This window comes from Notothenia rossii, assembly GCF_949606895.1.
Source record: "Notothenia rossii genome assembly, chromosome: 2".
NCBI classification, from domain to species: Eukaryota; Metazoa; Chordata; class Actinopteri; order Perciformes; family Nototheniidae; genus Notothenia; species Notothenia rossii.
In genome coordinates this window covers 12,940,648-12,962,269 of record NC_136904.1, presented here as the reverse complement: position 1 = coordinate 12,962,269, position 21,622 = coordinate 12,940,648, and the positions used below count along the sequence as shown (strand labels likewise).

The 21,622-nt window shown below is 45.1% G+C and overlaps 1 protein-coding gene across 18 annotated transcripts in view; it reads right to left on the bottom strand.

The window, feature by feature from the left end:
* esrrga (estrogen-related receptor gamma a) overlaps window positions 1-21,622 on the bottom strand; it is a 147,253-nt gene that overhangs the window by 88,795 nt on the left and 36,836 nt on the right. For 3 of the 18 annotated variants that reach the window (XM_079665525.1, XM_079665519.1, XM_079665522.1), the window contains exon 3: window positions 20,368-20,578. The exons of 13 other annotated variants lie outside the window; for them this stretch is intronic. The gene's annotated coding sequence lies outside the window, so the exon portion shown is untranslated. Of the gene's footprint in view, window positions 1-14,417; window positions 14,467-19,734; window positions 19,832-20,367; window positions 20,579-21,622 lie in introns of those variants that run through there. 2 more of the 18 variants (XM_079665527.1, XM_079665530.1) reach the window with 2 other exon arrangements.

Sequence of the window (21,622 nt, the reverse complement as noted above, 5' to 3'; positions counted from 1 at the left end):
CCATTGGACGTCATTAATCAACTTTTTTGTTATGAATGAATTATTCCTTGGCAGTGGCACAAACACAAAAAAGTTTCTCAGAAAAAGATTGTAGGGGCATCGTACATAACTGTACCGCCCCTCCTCTTCCAGATTATGCACTTTACATTGCAAAGCATACACCTGAGTCCACAAAGTCCTCGTACTTTATTCTGTTTACTGTGGTAGCATTTATCTGCAAATGCGCCTTGTGTGCCTACTTTGGCGATAAAAAACTAATCCAACACAATCTAAACTACGTTTATTTGTATTATTATGGCTGTATAAATGGGACAATTGGACTTCCACCAACAATTTTGAGACTGGCAACTATCCTGCGTTGTGTATGTTTGAGTCTGAGTGTGGGTGTGTGTGTGTGTGTGTGTGTGTGTGTGTGTGTGTTTGTTTTTGTCTGTGCTTGGACTTTAGCTGCCAGTCTGTATTAACCTTGGCTGATGTTCCATTAACCAGAGACAGGAGTTTCCTTAACCTGACAATCCACTGACAACAGGAAAACACCCCCCTACACACACACACACACACACACACACACACACACACACACACACACACACACACACACACACACACACACACACACACACACACACACACACACACACACACACACACACACACACACAAGCACATTCACTTGTGAGCTCACTTCTGTAACATGCAGTCAAAAAACTAAATAGATAGACGGATAGATAGATAAGTAACAGCAATTGAAATTTAAAAATATGTAAGGAGCTTAAAAGTGAGAATTACAAATGTGGCAAATTATCTTATTCTTCCTAACTGTCTAACAAAACAGGGACAGAGGGCTGGAAAGATATGTAGAGAGAGAGAGAGAGAGAGAGAATGAGCAAACCAGTGACAGAGGGAGGGAGAGAGAGAACGCAAGGTGGAAAGAGAGATGGAAATGGAGATGGAAAGAGAGATGTCTGGTTAACAAGGTGCTGAGCACGACAAGCCCTGGGGAGACCACGCTCCCTTACCCTCTAAGATTAGATATCTCTCTCTCTGTCGATCCCACTCTCTCTCTTGTTGCGACACAAGGGGAACATGGCACTATCACAGGGGGACGCCCCTGGAACCATTGCTGCCCCCCCACCCCCTCTCTTTCTCCAGAGTGATATAGAAAAACTGTTCTTCTCTCATCCCTCTTCATTCTCAACCTTTCATGCATTTGCCCTGCAGTAGCATTGACTATTGGATGGCATTAGATATTATGTAAAACACACATGCTTAACAGATTCTAGCCATTTAAGCAAAATAAGGGAAACTCCCCTGACCTGACTTGACTCTGTCGATATGTGAAATAAATAAGTGGCTCCATGTAGCTTACAATCACTATCACATGGTGCTTAGAAAACATTGCAAAATAAAAACAGATTTTACATTTTTTTTCTCTCTATTTGTATATTGTATATCTATTTGTATGTATATTGGGTCTAAATATATCTGTTACTATATTTTACGTAAAGTGGATTTCTATTTTCATCAGGTCCAACATTTTAACATAAACATCTGCTTTATGGTGTAATATATATATATATATATATATATACACTTTTTTCTCAGCCTCCTCTACCTCCTTCTTCACTCTCCTGTTCTTCTCTTTTCTCTTTCTTATTTCCTCTGTCTCCCCCTTCTTACAAACCCGTCTCTCGCTCGCTCTCAGTTGTTTGACACCTCTCTCCCACCTGAGCATCTCTATGTGTCAGGACAAATTGGCCGAGACTCACATCTCTCTCTCTCTCTCTCTCACTCTCTCTCTCTCTCTCTCTTTCTCCCTCTGTCTGCTCACAACTCAACCGGAGAGAGAAAGAGAGAACAAGAGACAGAAAGAAAGAGATTGATAATGTGTAGAGCGCGGGGGAGGAGGGGCAATACGCATCAGAGGAAAGAAAAGGGTGGTGAGGAGGGAGGTTAAGGACAAAAATAATATGGTGAACCATAAAAAGGAAGAGACCAAAAGATAGAGAACGATAGAAATTAAGATGTGCAGCATACTGAATTTTGTTCACTTTATTTCCGTCTGTAAAACCACTCTTAAACTCTTTTGCGTTTGTAAAACTAAATAGTTTTGCCTATTGGTGCATTGAGTCAATACTCAGTCATTTGTTCATTACAAAATCAAAACAACTTAATCTGAAAATATGAAAAAGTGTAAAATATGTTTTGTTTCGCTGCATTCATACAGAGAGACTTTTTACACAATAATTAATGAGAATAATGAACTACCTTAGTTTTTTATTAGAAAATCAATGGTTGGCTGAGTTAGGGGCTGCAGAGTACATGAGGGGCGTGTTAGTATGTAAATGATGTGTGTATATGTTGAGAGGCAAACGTAGCAAAAGGCCGCTGTGGTTTCACAAAGCTAGAAAAAGCTTACACTTCACTTCATGGTTTCCAGTCTATTATTCATCCAAACTTAAGAGCTCTCTCTCACACACATGCAAGCACGCACACACACACACACACACACACACACACACACACACACACACACACACACACACACAGACACACAGACACACAGACACACATACACACATACACACGCACACGCACACGCACACACACACACACACACACTCATTCTTATTCTTCTGAAATGAATTTTGGCCGTGCACATGTTGTCAAACGAACACTTTCAAACACATAGAGACATCACATAAGCAAACACGTTCTCTCTGTCACAGACCCCAACTTTCTCCATCATACTTTAACATACACACACACACACACACACACACACACACACACACACACACACACTCGCACACATACAGAGGCCTATAGCATTGCGACAAAGAGATCAGAGAAACGGGCAGAAAATAATAGAATCTTCATCCCAGTAATCCATATTCATTCTTCTCATCCCTCCTCGCCTCATCCCTCCCTCCCTGCACGCCACGATTCCTCGTAGCTGACATTCAAATGAGTTGTCTTTTCTCCCTTGTTAGACACTCACACTCACACACACACACACACACACACACACACACACACACACACACACACACACACACACACACACACACACACACACACACACACACACACACACACACACACACACACACACACACACACATAAATGCATAAACATTCACTCACTGTCTCTCTCTCTCACACACACACACACACACACACCACCATCCTCTTTCTTGGATACTTTCTGCCCCGTTGCACCCGTGATGGCAAATTGAGCGCCTCCCGTCTCTCCCTCTCTTTCCCTCACTCACCCCCTCTGTTGACTCCTCTCATCTTTTCCCCATCTTCTTCTCTACTCAGCCTCTCCACCCTCCACCCCCTCCTCACCCCTCCAGACCCTCCTCCCTTTCTCTCCATCCTCCTCTTCGTCTCTCTCTCTCTCTCTGATTTGACTACAGTGGCAGGTAGGGTTGGATCACAAACCAATGAAGGGAGAGAAAAGGCCTTTATGTGGTGAACGGGTGCGTGTCTGACACACTCTCAAGACATCTCACTCACTCACCGCAATACATTATCAGAGGAAGGCCAACTACAGAGAAAGAGTTCCTCTGTAATTTTTTCAGGATGTAGCTGCTGAGTTTATACATTCTTACATCTGTCCGTCTACCTTTTTATCTTCCTTTCCATCTATCTGTCTTCCTTTGCTCTCTGTCAGTCTGTCGTGGTCCTATTAGTGGAAGATGGAGGTATGATCATGGTTACTGTGTGCTAACAGGGAGCGTGCTGCCACGGATGACAAATATTACACACACACACAGAGAAAAGACTTGGTAGATTTCATCACTGCTTGTAATTATGATCCTGTCAAGTCCACAACGTGGCAATCCATAACGACACACATGTGCACAGACGAAAATGGGCCCACACACACACACACACACACACACACACACACACACACACACACACACACACACACACACACACACACACACACACACACACACACACACACACACACACACACACACACACACACACACACACACACACACACACACACACACACACACACACACACACACACACACACACACACACACACACACACACACACACACACACACACACACACGTGGAAAAACACATAACATTTGGACATCTCAAATAAACTATAGGTTACTTACGTAACCCCAGTTCTCAGAGTAACATGAAGTGAGATGTCTCACTATGGGATGCGCCTCATCGCGGAGCAAACAGAAGCATTAATCTCATTACGCCAATCCTGATTGGCTGGTGATCTTGACGTCAGCGTCAGGGAATCCACCCCCTATAAGTAGCTTGCGCTACGCCGCATGCGTCATTCAAAATAAGCACCTCTTCTCGCTTCACCATAGCAAGGAGGGCCGTCTGGTGAGACATCTCACTTCATGTTACTCTGAGAACTGGGGTTACGTAAGTAACCTATAGTTCTCATTCATAACACTCCGTTCGATGTCTCACTATGGGATATTGTAGCTCCCGAATTGCCAGACGAGCTTATCTCAAAAGTCACCAAGACCAACCAGAACTTAACAGTTAGAGCTCTAACTCAGCAGGGGGCCCAGCACTGCATGGGCCACACTGGGAGCAAAGACGTCTAATCTGTAAAAGCGGACAAAAGTGAGCGGCGAGGACCAGCTCGCTGCTGCACAAATGTCTTGGATGGAAACACCCTTGAACAAAGCCCAGGATGTAGCCAGACCACGAGTCGAATGAGCACGCAAACCCGAAGGTGCCTGCAGACCCTGACTCGTGTAAGCCAAAGCAATTGCCTCCACAATCCAGTGAGAGAGCCGTTGCTTAGTAACAGGCTTGCCCTTCTGAGGGTTAGCCCAGGACACAAAGAGTTGGTCATTATGACGAAACTCTTTTGATCTGTCCATATAAGTGCGTAAAGCACGGACTGGACATAGCAAATTCGGCTGCTGTTCCCCGGAGGGACACAGCGGCGGAGGAAATACCTCAATGTCAAAGGGGGTACATGAACCAACCACCTTAGGTATAAAGGCAGGGTTGGGCTTCAGCAACACTCTCGTTAACCCTCGGGCGAACTGAGTGCATGAAGGATGTACAGATAGCGCATGAATGTCACTGACTCGCTTGGCGGATGCCAGGGTCAGTAACAGCACTGTCTTGAGTGACAGGTGCTTCATGTCAGCTTCTTCCAGGGGTTCAAATGGGGCTCGAGTGAGCCCATCTAAAACCACTGTCAAGTCCCATAAGGGCACCAGTGACCTGGAAACAGGAAGGAGCCTGCAAGCTCCCTTCATAAAACGGCAGACCAGAGGATGCTGGCCAGCCGTCTTACCCTCAAAACCCACATGGCATGCAGCAATAGCAGCCAGGTAGACTTCGATCGTGGAGAAAGCTCTGTGTTGATCAATTAGGTCCTGTAGAAATGATAAAATCACTCCCACAGGGCATTGAAAAGAGGTGTGCCCTTTTTGAAGGCACTAGTCCTCAAACACCCTCCACTTACAGTCATAAAGAGACCTAGTGGAGGAAGCAGGAGGACCGGAGGCCAAATGTGCGCGAGCGCGTCCACGCCTAATGGTGCGTTTTGATCGCGCATTGAAAAGAAAAGCTGACAGTGAGCATTTTCTTTTGATGCGAACAGATCTACCGCGGCTCGGCCGTAACGCACCCACAGCTGGCTCACAATCATTGGATGTAGAGTCCAGTCTGCATATAGTGGTACACCTCTGGACAGCAGGTCTGCACCGAGGTTCATCACACCCGGTACGTGCGTCGCTCTCAGAGAGAGGAGACGGCCGCAGCTCCACAAGATCAGTTTGCGTGCCAGCATGTGTAACTGGAGAGAGCGCAAACCCCCTTGTCGGTTTATATACGATATTGTGGTCGTATTGTCCGTCCTCACAAGGACATGGTGTCCTCTGAGAAAAGGCAGAAAGCGTTTTAGGGTGAGGAACACCGCTAAAAGCTCCAGGTAATTTATGTGCGACCGCTGGAGGTCTCTGCTCCAGAGACCCCTCACCGGACGACCTTCGTAAATACCTCCCCAGCCTGTCAGACATGCGTCTGTGGTGACCACCTTCCGTGAAAGGACAGCACCCATAGGCACGCCCCGTACCAGAAAAGTCGGGTGCAGCCAGTGGCGCAGTGCCATTACGCATTTCACAGTAACCATCACTCTCCGTGCTCCATGACGCGCGGGGTTTAGTTTTAGAGCGGCTACCCAGCGCTGAAACTCCCTCATGTGTAACCGTCCCAGCCGTACAACCAGGATGGCTGACGCCATGAGCCCCAGTAACCGCAGGCATGATCTGAAAAGAACATGTTTGCGCAGCTGGAAATGAGCGAGGCAAGCTCTGAAAGCTTTCACTCTTTCCGCTGACAGGCGGGCTGGGCACCGAGTTCAGGTGTAAACCCAGGAAGAGTACAGTCTGTGCCGGGCACAACATGCTCTTTTCTGTGTTTATTATGAAACCCAGGTTGAGCAGTTGCTTTACGAGGACATTTGTCTGCGTAATAGTCTCCTGTTCCGACTGTGCGAGAAGCAGCCAGTCGTCTAGGTAGGTTGCCAGGCGAATACCCTGTTGTCTTAACGGGCTATCGCGGCTTCCGTACATCGTACAAACACTCTTGGACTGAGAGACAGACCGAAGGGAAGTACTCTGTATTCGTAACAGATCCCCTGAAATGCGAACCTCAGATATTTCCTGTGTGGGTAATATACTGGGATGTGGAAATACGCATCTTTCAGGTTGACTGATGTAAACCAGTCGTTTTGTCGCACGAGACGCAGCAGAGATGTGTGAGTGAGCATTCTGAATTTGTATCTTCTTAGATATTGTTCAGAGCCCTCAAATCTAGTATTGGCCGAATTCCGTTCCCTCCCCGTTTGGGAACGAGGAAATACTTGGAATAAAAGCCGCTCTGACTCTGCTCGGCGGGTATTATAGATATAGCCTCCTTTTCTAGAAGTGAGAGAATCTCTCTTTCTATAATGTGGGCTGACTCCCCTCGGGCCTGTGAATACAGAACGCCCGAGAAGCAAGGGGGGGTGACAGCGAATTGGAGTCTGTAACCCCGTGTAACTGTCTTGAACACCCAAGCAGACGTTGTGAGCATCTTCCACTGTTCGCTCCTTAGAGCCAGCGGAGATGTCACGTCTTTTGCCCTCTGAGTCTCTATTTGTTGTGTTATGGGGCCCTCTAGTGTCTGAACACGGTGGTACCCCGATTTGACAGTCCCCACCGACACTGCGCATGCGCGTGACGGAGGTGCCTTCACAACCCCAGCCGGCACTGTGCCTGCACGTGACGGTGGTAGCCTCACAGCCCCAGTCGTTACTGCGCATGCGCGTGGCGGCGGTGCCTTCACAGACCCGTTCATCATCCGCCTTTTGAGAGAGGCCGTAGCTGCTCTCAAAAGGGGAACAAATGTGGGGCTGTTTATTGGTTTTATTGTTTTCTCTTTCATTTTTCTGAGCTGCGCCCTCAGCCTGAGGCCTGGATGCGTCAGCGGAAAATGCTTTATCCGAGAAAACAGAGCAATATTGTGACATGTGTTTTGGTGCACTTGAGGATGGCTTTGAGGCATCTCTCGAGGCAGCGGGAACACATCTGGAGCTGGGGAACCTTCCAGCTCCGTCACCGAGGGAAGAAGAGGAGGCTGTCAGGCCGCCAGCTTCTTCTTCCTCGCCTGCTGGCCGAAATTCCGGGTTGGCTGCGCCTGGGCTGCAGCCGGAACCGGAGACTTTCTGGGCCAATTCGCCCTCGTCTCCTGCCTGGGCTGGGGACTCGGGGCGGGCCGTGACCTCTGCTGTTTCGGTACTTTAAACCGAGCAGCTGAGGTAGCTTGGGCGAGGGACTGCCGCTGTGAAGGCAGCGGCTCGACCCATCGAGGAAGACAGAGGTGGAGGGCCTCGTCTTCCTTCTTCTTGGACTCGCATCTCTTCTGCATAGAAGCGAGCGCAGATCCGAAAATCCCCTCGGGAACGATGGGCATGTCCAGCACATCCTCTCTTTCCCGGTTTTGGGAGGTTGGTGAGGTTGAGCCATCTAGCTCTTTCCTGCACCACCATAATTCCCATTGCCTTTCCCGTGGCCTGGACGGCGCAGCGTTGAACGCGGAGACAGATGTCCGTGATCGCGGCTATCTCGTCCAGTACTGCCGGTCCAGGATTACTCGATAGATCCTCGCAGAGCTCCGCTTGGTAAGCGGTTAGCAGCGAGGAAATGTTCAAAGCCCTGGCAGACAATGCTGCGGCTCTGTAGGACCGTTCAGTCATGGTTGACTGGAACCGGTCCGCCTTTGCCGGCAGCGTGGGGTTCCTGCTCGGTGTAGTCGCCATCCTCGGGAGGAGGTGAGCTGCCACCAGCGGTTCCATCGGCGGTATGCGGAGCAGGCCGAGCCTCTCCATACCGTCGCAGTCTAGGGGAGGAGGCACCCTGGATTGGGGCCTTGTTGCTGAAGGGCCGGTCTCTCCACGAGATCGACACCTCATCCAACATCTCCGGGAAGACCGGCAGGAGTTGCCTCTTTGTCCTCGTTGCTTGGGGCAAATTTTTCCCCTCGTAACGGGACCTGTAGGTCTCCTTGGCCATTTCGGGCCATGGGATGTCTAGGCTGGCTGCGGCACGCTGACACACGGCCTGCAGGTCTATACTCAGACAGGGCAAAGCTGGTGTGCTATCGCCCGGGAGAGCAGCCATCGCTCCCGGCTTTGCAGCCTGAGCTGATGACACGAAGACATCATCGTCTTGCTCATCAGAGTCGGACAGGAGGAATCCAGAGGTTTCATCCTCTTCGTCCTCCATGTAATCCAACTCCGGGACATCATCCGCGGGCGAGACCATGGTGAGGTCCAGTTGGGAGCCCCAGCTTGACACAGCGCGGGGCTCCGCTCGCACGTCCCTCGCTGCCACCGAGTCCCAGCCTGACACGGCGCGGGACTCCGGTTCTGCAGCTGCCACTACTGATGAGCCCCAGACCGACACAGTGCGGGGCTCCATCTCTGTGGTGGACGCCCCCGTGTCCTGATTTCCGTCCGGTAAATCAGAGGACATGAGGGAGTCCTGACCCGACAAGCTAGCTTGGCGTGCTAGCCGTCGGCGGAGGCTCTTGATGGTGAAGCGGGCACAATGTCCGCACGAGCCGGGGTTGTCGATAGCCTCCTGGGCGTGTTCCAGCCCGAGACAGGACGAGCAGACCTGGTGTGAGTCTGTGCCTGATATCTTCAACCCGCAGCCACAGAGCCGAGCCTCCGAGTCCCTGACTCCTCTGGTGTGAGGGAGAGAAGCGTCCATCTCGGTCGCCGTGGTGACGGCGTGGAGAGGACCCGCTCGTAACAGGTACGTTGCTGAGAAAAAATACTTCCCCAACTGTCGTTAATCCGGAGAAAAAACGACGGTGTAGAATTTTATTCTCAAAGAATATTAACTGGTGTGTTAATACCCTTTTTATCTTCCCCTCCTCTGGTGTGAGAGAGAAAAAGAAAAAACGTCCTCGCTACCGTGGTGTCGGTAGTGAGGGAAGACAAGCTAGCAACACGTGTGTTGCTAGCTTGAAAAAATCAAAACCTTACCTTTATTCCCGAGGAGAAAACGGCGAGGTCGATTTGCAATACTAACTGGTGTGTTGGTATTAACAGTCTTCTTGCAGAAGTATATATAGAAGTAGCCGGCGAGCGCCCGTCGACCGAAGGTTAGCTTCGTAAATCAGTCTGTGGACCGTTAAGCTAGCTAGCTACTGATCTTTTTCGAGATGTGCTCTGAAGCGAGAAGAGGTGTTTGAATGACGCATGCGGCGTAGCGCAAGCTACTTATAGGGGGTGGATTCCCTGACGCTGACGTCAAGATCACCAGCCAATCAGGATTGGCGTAATGAGATTAATGCTTCTGTTTGCTCCGCGATGAGGCGCATCCCATAGTGAGACATCGAACGGAGTGTTATGAATGAGAACTCTCTTACATTCTCCCTTACTACACATATTAAAAACATACGCATTTTAAAATGCTAAGTAACGCATACACATTCAGGCGCAACGCTTGCAAAACAATGAGGTGCCCTGTTGTGTTTAAAGGGTGAAACGGACAGGGTGCAAAACATATCTAACTTGTGTTTATATGTGTAGTAAGTCATCTTTAAAAAGTAATACAATGCTTTTGTGCCACATTATATCTGGACACAAACTGTGTTGTGTTATTTTTTCGGCCTCTTGTGTGTGTGCAGGAGTATGAGTGTGTTGTGTCTGCCAATGTGTGTTTGTGATGACATCTCTGTCTCCGGTGTTGACACCTCATGTGTCAGGGGAACCTATTAGAGACCCTCGCAGCCTAACCCCACACCTGACCCTCACCCTGATGTATGAGTAAGTGTGCATGTGTGTGTATGTGTTTTTTTTTATTTTGGGCCATATAAGCCCAAATGCTGCTGTTCTTTTGATTTTATTTTTACGTATTAAAGTTTCATATCACCTATCACCATTTTGTATTTCATAGAGATTTTAGAAAGATGTTTCCTGAGTTTAACATAATAGGTAAGCATTAATGTGTGTGTGTGTGTGTGTGTGTGTGTGTGTGTGTGTGTGTGTGTGTGTGTGTGCCCCAGAACCCCCAAACAAACCAGGGGGTCAGGCCTCTGGTTACCCCTGGATATCTGACCTCAAGACCTCATTGCCCTGTAGAAATCGACTGGGCCTTGCATTGTGGGTTTTTGTAAGAACTGTGTATGTGTGTGTGTGTGTGTGTGTGTGTGTGTGTGTGTGTGTGTGTGTGTGTGTGTGTGTGTGTGTGTGTGTGTGTGTGTGTGTGTGTGTGTGTGTGTGTGTGTGTGTGTGTGTGTGTGTGTGTGCGCACGCAGCGCGCAGCGCGCGCGCGCGCGTGCGTGCGTGCGTGTGTGTGTGTGTGTGTGTGTGTGTGTGTGTGTGTGTGTTAAAACAGAGAGAGACAAAGAGAAAGAGCAATGTTTTTACAGTTAGTTTTTTTGGACTTCTAAGTTCTCAAATCTACCTAATAATCTTCATCCTTAAAAGGTATTCTGGGGTTTATAAGATATGCAGCACATATTTAGCCTTCATTAATATATAATCTTCAATTCTGAAATTAAAACTAAGTTTTTCTGATGTTTCCTTAAATGCTTCATCCTGTTTGTTTGCTCTTTTCCATACCTTCCTCTTGTCCTCATCTTTATTGACTGATGTCTTGGATGTCTTTCAGATATTTACAAGAAAACTTTCCCTCAAATTATTAGTGGGGTGATTGTAAATAAAAAAAGGAAAAAAAATTCAAATGCTGTTTTATTGGTAACCACATGTATCGCGATGTGTCCTCGTTACATTAATAAATGATAGCACACTGTAGTGCATGCTTTTCCTTCCGTTGTTATATATTTGTATTTTTCTCATTCCCTCTCTTGCATGCTTTACTTGTGAAGGTCACAGAAAAAGACATTCGAGTTAGGGTAAAGGGTTGTTGCTTGTATCTTTAAGCAGCTGGCATAGGAGACTAAACAGCACTTTAACCACGTGTAGATAGTGTGTAGAGCTTAATGTGTTGAATGTCCGTGCATATCAGCTGGCAGGTCTTGTGCTTTACTCCGCTCTACACAGTCAACACTGCCTTTAACCCCTAGATGACATTGAGCACAACTACACACACTCTTTCATACGCTACATACAAGAGGAAATCTAAAGTTCAGAGCTCCTTCTTCAATACGGAGGAAAACAAGAGAGAAAAACGGAAGTAGATTGTATGACTATCACTAAATCAACATGTCAAGGGTAGACCTTGAATCTCTGTCAAACAGGGTCAGTGACCTGACAAGACCTTAAAAAGAAACCAGAACAACATGCTGTATGTTCAATCTCTCACATGTTAATTGTCCTTTTTCAAACCACAGAAAAAAACTAGAGTTTTCATTCTCAATACTACTTTATTTTTACTGTGATTTATTTTTCCATTTAAACATTATTTTATTGTTTTAGTTAATGTAGAAGATTCTAGAATATTCACCTCAACAGCCTCAATAAAGTCAACAAAGCACAGTTTCAGGAAAAAGCAAACATCCTGGGCGCTTCAGGGGAATAACCAGGCTTTTGATTCTGGGGACTTGACCTTGGTCATCAAATCAATATTTAAAAACTGCAAATTGTTACTGTGAGGTTAAACTACACATGCAGCGTTATTGTCCGGCTGTTTTTCTGGCCCTCTGCTGTATGAATCCATACACCTTTCAAAATGTGGAATGTTTTTTTTTCTTTCTTTTTCCTAACCAAAAGTGAGTTTGAACGTAGGTGATATTAATAAGCATCTTGAACATAAATTGTCAAGTTTTTAGGAAGAGGTAACAAACAATAAAATCTTGACTTGTTTCCATCTTCTGTCTCTCTGGACATGTCCTGCTCATGACTTCCCTAACTTACATGCACCCTCCCTTCTTTCAGCCTTCTCCCTCTCCTCCTTTGCTTGTGTTCTCACTCGTGCCCTAGCTTAGCCGGATTTCCTCTCTCCTCCTCCATCACTTCCAAACTAATTCACTCCCATCCTCTCTCTCTAATGTCCCCCCTGTCTCTCCCATGTTCCCCATTCCCTCTCTGCCACACACACACAAACACACGCTACTCTCTCCCTCTCTTGTCTCTCCAAACTCGCTCAAGCACAACTAAGCCGGGGGTTTGAGTCCCAATGAGAGCGGTTAGGGCAATCAGTGCTTTTCACACCCTCTGATGTTCTTAAAAGGTGGAGGGATCAGACGCCCCTGCTGTACTGTCGCACTTCACACACACACACACACACACACACACACACACACACACACACACACACACACACACACACACACACACACACACACACACACACACACACACACACACACACACACACACACACACACACACACACACACACACACACACACACACACACACACACAGAACCCAAATCGTATGCTCACACACACACAAATAATTGCGCACATATGCACATACTTCCAACATGATCAGACACACTCAAAAATCCACACTCACTTGAACAAACACACAGTCATTTACTGGGGCATCCCCTGTTGCTCTACGACTACCATACTGACAGAAAAGACACACAATGTAGCGACACACCAGTCCATAAGGAGGACAACATTTGCAACAAGATTTTGTCAACTGTTGGGAGAACTATGTCAAGGTTTGGCTTTGTTCAAAACCAACTACTTTCATTTAAAGACAACTAACAAGACTGCAAAACACCTTCTCTTTACTCATGTTCATTTTCTAAGCAGCCAGCTTAGAAACTGATTGCAGCCAACACAATCAAATAAAGGAGGATGAGGTTCAATAAATGTTTAAAATCAAGTCTCCTTTTGTTTTACTTATGGTAGTAAAATTGTTAGTTTTAACTTTGTTTGTAATAATTTAAAAAATAAACTCTGCTGTTGCCTTAACTTCCACACCACCTTTATATAAAATAACATCTCATGACACTTTCATAGAACCATTCAAATCAATTGACTGTGAAATATAAAATTGTAAAAGGTTTGTTTTTTTATAGAAATTAGTAAATTGCCCAAGTTTAACTGTAAAAAGTTTACATTATACAGTGGGAATTGGGTAAGGTGTCACTTCAAAGTGTGGTTGGCTTTACAAAGAACGACAGAGCTCAAACTTCAACATTAAACTTAACTCAAAACCTTCTAAGAAATACAGTACTTAGTCAAGTAATGCAACATTAACTACTTACACAATTCTTCAAATTGTAAAGTTGTGCTAAACATATGCACATACAAGGAAACTGGCATGTGTGTGCCACCAGCAAGGTTTCAAGTGAAATGTTCAGAAATAGCTCTCGCTGGTGTACCATCAGTGGGATCAGGTGTGCATGATGGTGTGATATAGAATGCAGTTAGGAAACTGAATGTACAGCTCCACGCTCACCGTAATGCGGCAAAGAGCAGTGACGCTATCAATTTACACCGTAACGGACAACACAGTCACTTTGCACCAAAGTGAAAGACACCAATACACACACTCTCACACACACACATACAGAGCACGGGCACAAAGTTCAGGGGGATTAATTCACTGCGTCATGTCATCAATCCTACCTTACCCCCTACTGTCAGAAAGGAAGGAAAATTTGCAAAAAAGGAAAAACGGAAGTACAGTGCCCTTAATGCTGTGCTATTATCTCCATCTGTTCTCCACCTCTTTTACTTTCCCTCTCTTTTCTGCTTAGATTTTTACTCAATTTCCTCCTCTTTTTCCTCTCTTCTACTTTCATATCCTCTCTTAATCAATCTATCCTCTCCTGCAGCCTCAGCCAGGCCGCCTTGATGAGCAGAGGCTCTTAGTCACATTGAGGTCAGTCACACACTCACACACACATACACAAACACAAACACACACAGGCACACACACACACAAACACAAACGCACACAGGCACACACACACCAGCATATACAGGGAAGGGGTCATCCTGGCAGGGTTACGCTGCACAAAGTCAGCCTCCCATAATGTGGCTGCTGTCGCCTGCATCACACCCTCATGATCCAATTAGGAGCCCCGATTCCTCCAATCAGCTGCTGTGGCAACCAACGGGCAGGCGGGCAGCGCCAATCTCGTAAGTGCTTTTAAGGGATTAGAAGGTGGGTGGAAAGTAGGGGAGGGAGGGGACCACCTCTCTTTCTCTCCATCCTTGGGTCTCTCGGTTTTGTTGCTGAAACCAGAGCACTACAATACCTCTCAATTAGCCCAACAAATGCTTGCTGCTCTTCCGAATACAAGTCAAAGAAGTACGGGAGGAATGATGAAGAGTAATTAGGAACTTGGTCACACAGAAGCTGGAACAAGTTAAAATAAAGTGAAAGAAAAGAGGAAGCAGAGGGAGAAACAACAGCATTTAAGTGAAGGCGATAAAGAACATGGATGGTGAACAACCAAAGATAAAAAAGAAAGAAGGGGATAGAGGAAGGATTAAGTATTTCAGACTCAAGAAAAGAATAGAATCTTTTGGCCTTTTATGATCTCTTAAGGGTTAAGGTCATACGCAAGGTTATACGCGTTATGGTTGGTCAGTATGGTGAATTTCTATCTGCATAGTGCTAAGAATACAATGTGTGGGTGTTTAGCTTCATGCAGTGCACACATGGTAATGAGTGCATGTGTATGCCGTTGCAGATTGACTTGTGTATTTGATATTTTTGCAATTCAAAGTTATCTCCTAAAAAAAAAATCGCTTTAAAGGTCCCATGTCATGGCCATTTCTACTGATCACAATTCCATTGTTGAGGTCTACTAGAATAGATTTAAATTGTGCAATTTTCCAAAATCACATTGGTTTCTCATACAGCATCTCTGTATAGTATATGTATTCACTGAATTTCACTCTCTGTCGTAAACGGCTTGTTGTAGCTCCTGCCCCCTTTCTCTGTGAGCCCAGTGTGCTCTGATTAGTCGTTGCGAGGCTCGCTGCTGTGTGAGCTCGCTGGCGGTGTGGTTTCCGGGTTGGCGACACAGCGAAACTCATCCTGAGCACACACAAACACTCACAGCCGAAGTAAAAACAATAAGTGTGGCTTGATATTGAGTAAGAAACAGGTTTATAAACGCTGTGAGAATGGGTCTGCGGAGAGAATTTCGCCACGATCTCAACTTGTCTATTACCAGCGTTCAGGGAGCTCTATGCAAGTCAATGGGACTCCCTGTAGTAGACGAGATAGTGACGCCAAGGGATCCTGGTGTGTGAGGCAGCGTTTCCGCCAGGGGGGCGTCTTGCCGTCATTTGACTTCCTTATTCAGCTCGGGACGCCCTGAACGCGAGCCGAGGGCGTCCACAAATATTAATAATTCGAGAGAAGATCGAGAGTTTTTATCGCTTGAAATGACGAAAAGGAAACAGGACAAGGACATCCCTCTGTTGGAGGGGCAAAGGAGTCTGGTGGGATTCTTTTCGGAGTAGGTATTGAAGATCGTTTCTCCGACATCGGCGGTGCCTGCTACAGGACAACACGGAACGTGCACGATTTGGACGCGATGAGCGGTGCTAGAGGAGCACGCGCGTGAGCTGCGAGCACCAGAGCCTCGCTGCAGCGAAACTGAGGCTCCGTGGTAAACTGTGGTAACACGAAGAGCCGGCGCCTTAAGAGAGCCGAGGCAAATGATCCGGATCACTAACGTAAAAAGACTAACGTAACCCCCCCCGATCTCGGGGTGGACGCCCTCTCAGCCCTGGTCTGGCGGAAACACTGGTGTGAGGTGCTGCGCGGATTGGTCTATTTCTATTCCGGTCATTTGTTGTTCATTTGGGTTAGGGCACGTCACGATACCCAGGAAGAGAACATTGGAAAATGAGAAATCTCAAACGAGGCGTTTTGAGGAGGTTTTTTTCTATGTTAAGAGTTTTACTCGCTACAGGGTGTACTTTGAGGGTTTTTGACTCGGCAGACATGCATAAAAACCTTCATACCAAACAAGGGGACGGGTAATAACCGGAAAAGCATGACATGGGCACTTTAAAGACAATATAAAAGATTTATATATTTTTTAAAGGTTTAGGTAGATATTTGCCAAAGATCACAAGAGTGTGTTTGAGGTACATCTGTGTGTTATAATATCTTAAAGCAAACCTTCATATCTAAAATTCTGATTAAGGAAAAATACCACCTACTTTAAGACAATCACAAACACTCCCAAACAAAACAGGTAGGATAATGTCCGAACAATGTAGTACTTATAAATGACATCAAAGCTGAGAATATTATCAGTGTTTTAAATGTAATGTTTGGCCTCTGTCAAGATTTGTAGATAGCCAAATACAACTACACTGGCAGCCCATAAACCCTTAGACGGTGGCCTGTAGTTGATTTAGTTTATCAAGTCCAACTTTATAACAAAGGGGGGTAAGCTGTCCAATCAGAGCAAAGATCAAACCGAAATGTCAAGTAGGTGTCATATATTGCCTTTCCAAATTCAGTCAAACCAGCACTGCTTCTGCTTTGGCTGGCTTTGGTTTCAGAATAACTGCTTTAAAGTAGTCGATATACACTTTTTTCATGATTGTTATTAATTGGGGTTTCATATCAAACATGTATGTGCTAGAGCTAGAGAGGAAACTTGATGGGATTAGTGATTGTAGTGTAAACGACCTAATAAACTGCCTGTTGATATAGTATACTTGATTTGTGCTAGGCAGGGCTGTTACACTTGTCTTTGAGGATGCAACCATTTCACTAAAATGCTGAAAGGCCAATTCAAATGAATCTTGATCCTGGGTGCATTTTGAGTCAGTGAAGGTCAATCTACAGCAGGGTTTACCACATACGAACGCTGTTTCATATATCCTCTACCTGGCATACATGTGGAATGAATTAATAACTTAAACAACCTGCATCATACTGTATCAGCACCGACTGCCTGATAACCAACTAGTATTTAGTTAGTTTTTAAGGTCAACATTGCTGTGTCGGCGTGTGTTTGTATATGTGTGAGTGTGTGTGTTTACCCACCACTGTGCAGGTTTTTATCTTTCTCTTAAGCATTTCGCTTGAGGCGCCAGGACCTCAATTAAAGAGACCTGCTTGTAGCAGTCATGAGCTTGAAACACACACACACACACACACACACACACACACACACACACACACACACACACACACACACACACACACACACACACACACACACACACACACACACACACACACACACACACACACACACACACACACACACACACACACACACAGAGTACCTCTAAAGTATGAATATTTCACAATATCTAAGTCCTTCTACCTTGGAATGACCTGATTGTCCCACAGTGTGTGTGTGTGTGTGTGTGTGTGTGTGTGTGTGTGTGTGTGTGTGTGTGTGTGTGTGTGTGTGTGTGTGTGTGTGTGTGTGTGTGTGTGTGTGTGTGTGTGTGTGTGTGTGTGTGTGTGTGTGTGTGTGTGTGTGTGTGTGTGTGTGTGTGTGTGTGTGTGTGTGTGTGTGTGTCACTTCATTTCCATAGAGGTATGTGGAAGTGCATTCAATCTACTGCTCGAGCAAAGACATGGACACTAATACAGAAACAAAGGACTTGGTCCAATGACACAGAATATTCAAAAGAGTAATGCCCTTTTTCTTGGTGCGGCTAAGTGATATAGCTTTTTGTCCTATATTCACAACAATATGGGATAAAAATAATAACCATGAAATTAATCACAACACATTTCCTTCTCAGAAACATATGCTTATTAGAAGATTGCAGTAATTCATATTAACTGAATTGCTTTATGTTATAAAACAAGGCACTGTTTTTTTAGCACCAACAGTAATGTTGCTTTCAGAATTTTTCAAATGTCCTTTAAAAAAACTACCAATATCTTAATTAAACCTCAACTGTATGATCAGCTTCAGAGAGTCGTGTTTCTCTGCATCTGGCATGTTTCTTCGATTTTTCAAAAGCAGCTTAATCCTAAGTGTTTATGCTATGTTCACCTACTTGAAAAGCTATAGTGAGTTCGTACACCTAGACTTTTTCTCACTTTCCGTCTCTCTCTCCATTATCATTCAAGACCCCAGTTAAAAGTGTGCATTAAACACATGCAGCGGCCTCACTCTTAGTTCTCAGACCCACAACAGTTACCAGCATTTTAAAACACATTACCCTTAGAGAGGTGAGCGGCAGAACACGTTAAGAGCCAGGCTAACAGTGAAGGAACATTCAGGCAAAGGCACACATTGTATAAGCTATAGAGCGTCTGTTTATAGATCACATAATGTTCCTCAACCTTTAGGGATGTGTCATTTCATGTTTCACTAAGAAGCAGGTACATCTTAGGGTGACTGCAAAATGTTATTCAACTTTAATTATCCTTTAACAAAAAACCCTGAACATCAATGAAATCCATTATCCCCACTTGGGATGACAGGCAGGAGAGAAGGATGAGGTGAAACCAGAACGAATAAAAAAATCCCTCACAGCATGTAGCTTGCTAATTTTAAAAAGATTAATGAAGGATGATAGATGAAGAGTGAGGATGACTGGAAAAAGAGACATTTCTCCCCTCATTCTCACAATACTCTGAACCCTCTCCTTCGCCTGTGTCCTCTCCCTCTCGCTCTCTTTACCCTCTGCTTGCCAAACACCTCTCTCTTGTGTTCACATGAAAGACAATTAGACCCAGCGACATCAAACCCTGCAATGACAGTTGGTGTCCACACACACACACACACACACACACACACACACACACACACACACACACATGAACACACACACACACACACACACACACACACACACACACACACACACACACACACACACACACACACACACACACACACACACACACACACACACACACACACACACACACACACACACACACACACACACACACACACACACACACACACACACACACACAGGCCCAATCCACCTCTCCTCTGCCAGACAGCTCACTGTTTACTCCACAGTTTAGCAGACTTTCATTGTGAAGTGTACGGAGTGATGGATGCACCTCTAGTCATTAATTGTATTGATACCTCACAAATAAAGGAAAGTCCTCATTGATATATGAGAATAGTGAGTGAGAGGCAGGGGGGGTAGTTTGTTTAAATAAGACATCAAAAAGTCCTCTTTCTGTCTGTTTACAATCATCAGTATTTCCATTTTACAATTGTAATAAAAACACCACTCATGATTGGTCAATATCAATGTTTGATACTGCTAGGATTTTCATATTTTCTACTTTTGTAGATGGATTTAAATTGAATACTAAACCTTTGTGTGTACTGCTGGAAACTCTTGACTGCTGACCCCAAGTTCCCTAGTCTCCAGCCAAGGACCCTTTTGGCATCTTCTCTCACATACTGTATGTCTCAAGAAATAACAAAGATGTACAAAGTATATATATTAATGCAATACAGTATTAAGAAAGTGAATGAATGGATGAATGAATGACTAAGGAGCTCACCTCTTACTGGAGTAATCAGTCTATTGATTAAGTCAGCTTTTCTCATGGAATTGACCATTTCTTATAGATTATCAATACTTGGGCCATTTAGGCCATTTAGGGGTGACTGGGCAGGACGAGCACTGTTGCTACTAATGAGCAGGGAATTGAGTCACATTTAGAGGAAAGTACCTCTGTGTGTAAGTCTGTGTGCATTTCAAGTGCTGCATTCAATGGTTTTAGTAGATAAAAAGTGATCACGTATTGATTTGAGTTAATTATTGTCTTGTTCTGACATTAACAGTGAAATAAAAGTATATGTGCATGTCTTTGCGATTATCATGCTAGGGCAGATAATTAATTCAATCTTAGACTCAAAATGACAGGGAGAATTACAGAGGTTAACACACACACACACCCCCCCCCCCCCCACACACACACACACACACACACAAACGCACAGCTGAGTGGTGGGAAGGAAAGGGAAACCCGAGCTGGACCAGGAGTGGGATAACAGCAGTCCAGGAATAGTGGCAATCGATGGATGGATAGATGGGTAGATGGATGGATAGAGGGAGGGGGGTGTGGTGGTGAGGGGGGAGAGATGAGTGGTCTCCTGGGTGGAGTGGTGATAGTCTTGCTGAGTGTCTGTGAGACCAAATCCTTTCCAAACTGAGGGGAGAAAGGTAGGAGGAGAGGAAGAACAGAAAAGAAAGGAGAGGTAAAGAAACAGAAGGGGGGAAGAGGCGAGGAGAGGCGAGGAGAGGAGAGGAGACTTAACAGTGCCATGGCAATGAAGAGACTGGAACACATTGAAAAGAAGTGTAGAGGAAGCATGGGAGGAAATAAGAGGAAACAATTGTTTGAAGCTGTGCTAGGAGTTGAAATAATACATACATACAGTATTTCATCATTGCCCTCTAAATGAATCTAATTGGTCTAAAATATTATTAAAGATTTGGTTTAAATTATTACATTACGATTAATTTTTTTAAATTGTCCAATGATATTAAGTGTGTTAAACTTCTAAACAAGATAAGCTGTGGTGCATTACTTAGCAAATACTTCATATTTAATGAATAAGGACTAGTTCAAACCATCCCCAGTCAGTATAAATAAAATGTGATTTACCTTACACATCGTATTCTTGTTTTGCGGGAAATTAATCAGCAGCACTGTCGCTTAAAACCTCTGACAACTAGTAAACCTATTTATTGATAAACATAGTTTGAGCAGATATGTTCAAATTCAACTGCAAAAAAGCCTCTCAAAACGATGTATGACAATTATAAAGTAAAGCATGCACACGTTCATAAATAGCAGACACACACACACACACACACACACACACACACACTGAAAAACACACCTAAAATAGCTGTAAAAATAGGTATCGATGAGAAGCATAGTCAATGACCATCAGAGGAAAACAGAGACCACCATTAGCCAGCCAGTCAATCGCTATAGCATTCTGGGTAATTCTAGCACACACATACATCCAGACACAGAGATACACACATCGACAGCAAGATGACACCTCTCAGGGGAAACTTAACCACACACACACACACACACACATTCACACAGAAAGGAGTGCAGGAATGCATGTGTTAGGCTTTGCCATTGCTTATATTATTTGAGTCTGTCCCGTTAAGCTTTGTATTCCTTTTTTTCTCTTCATGCTTACTATATCTGATTTATTATACCTCTTGTTTT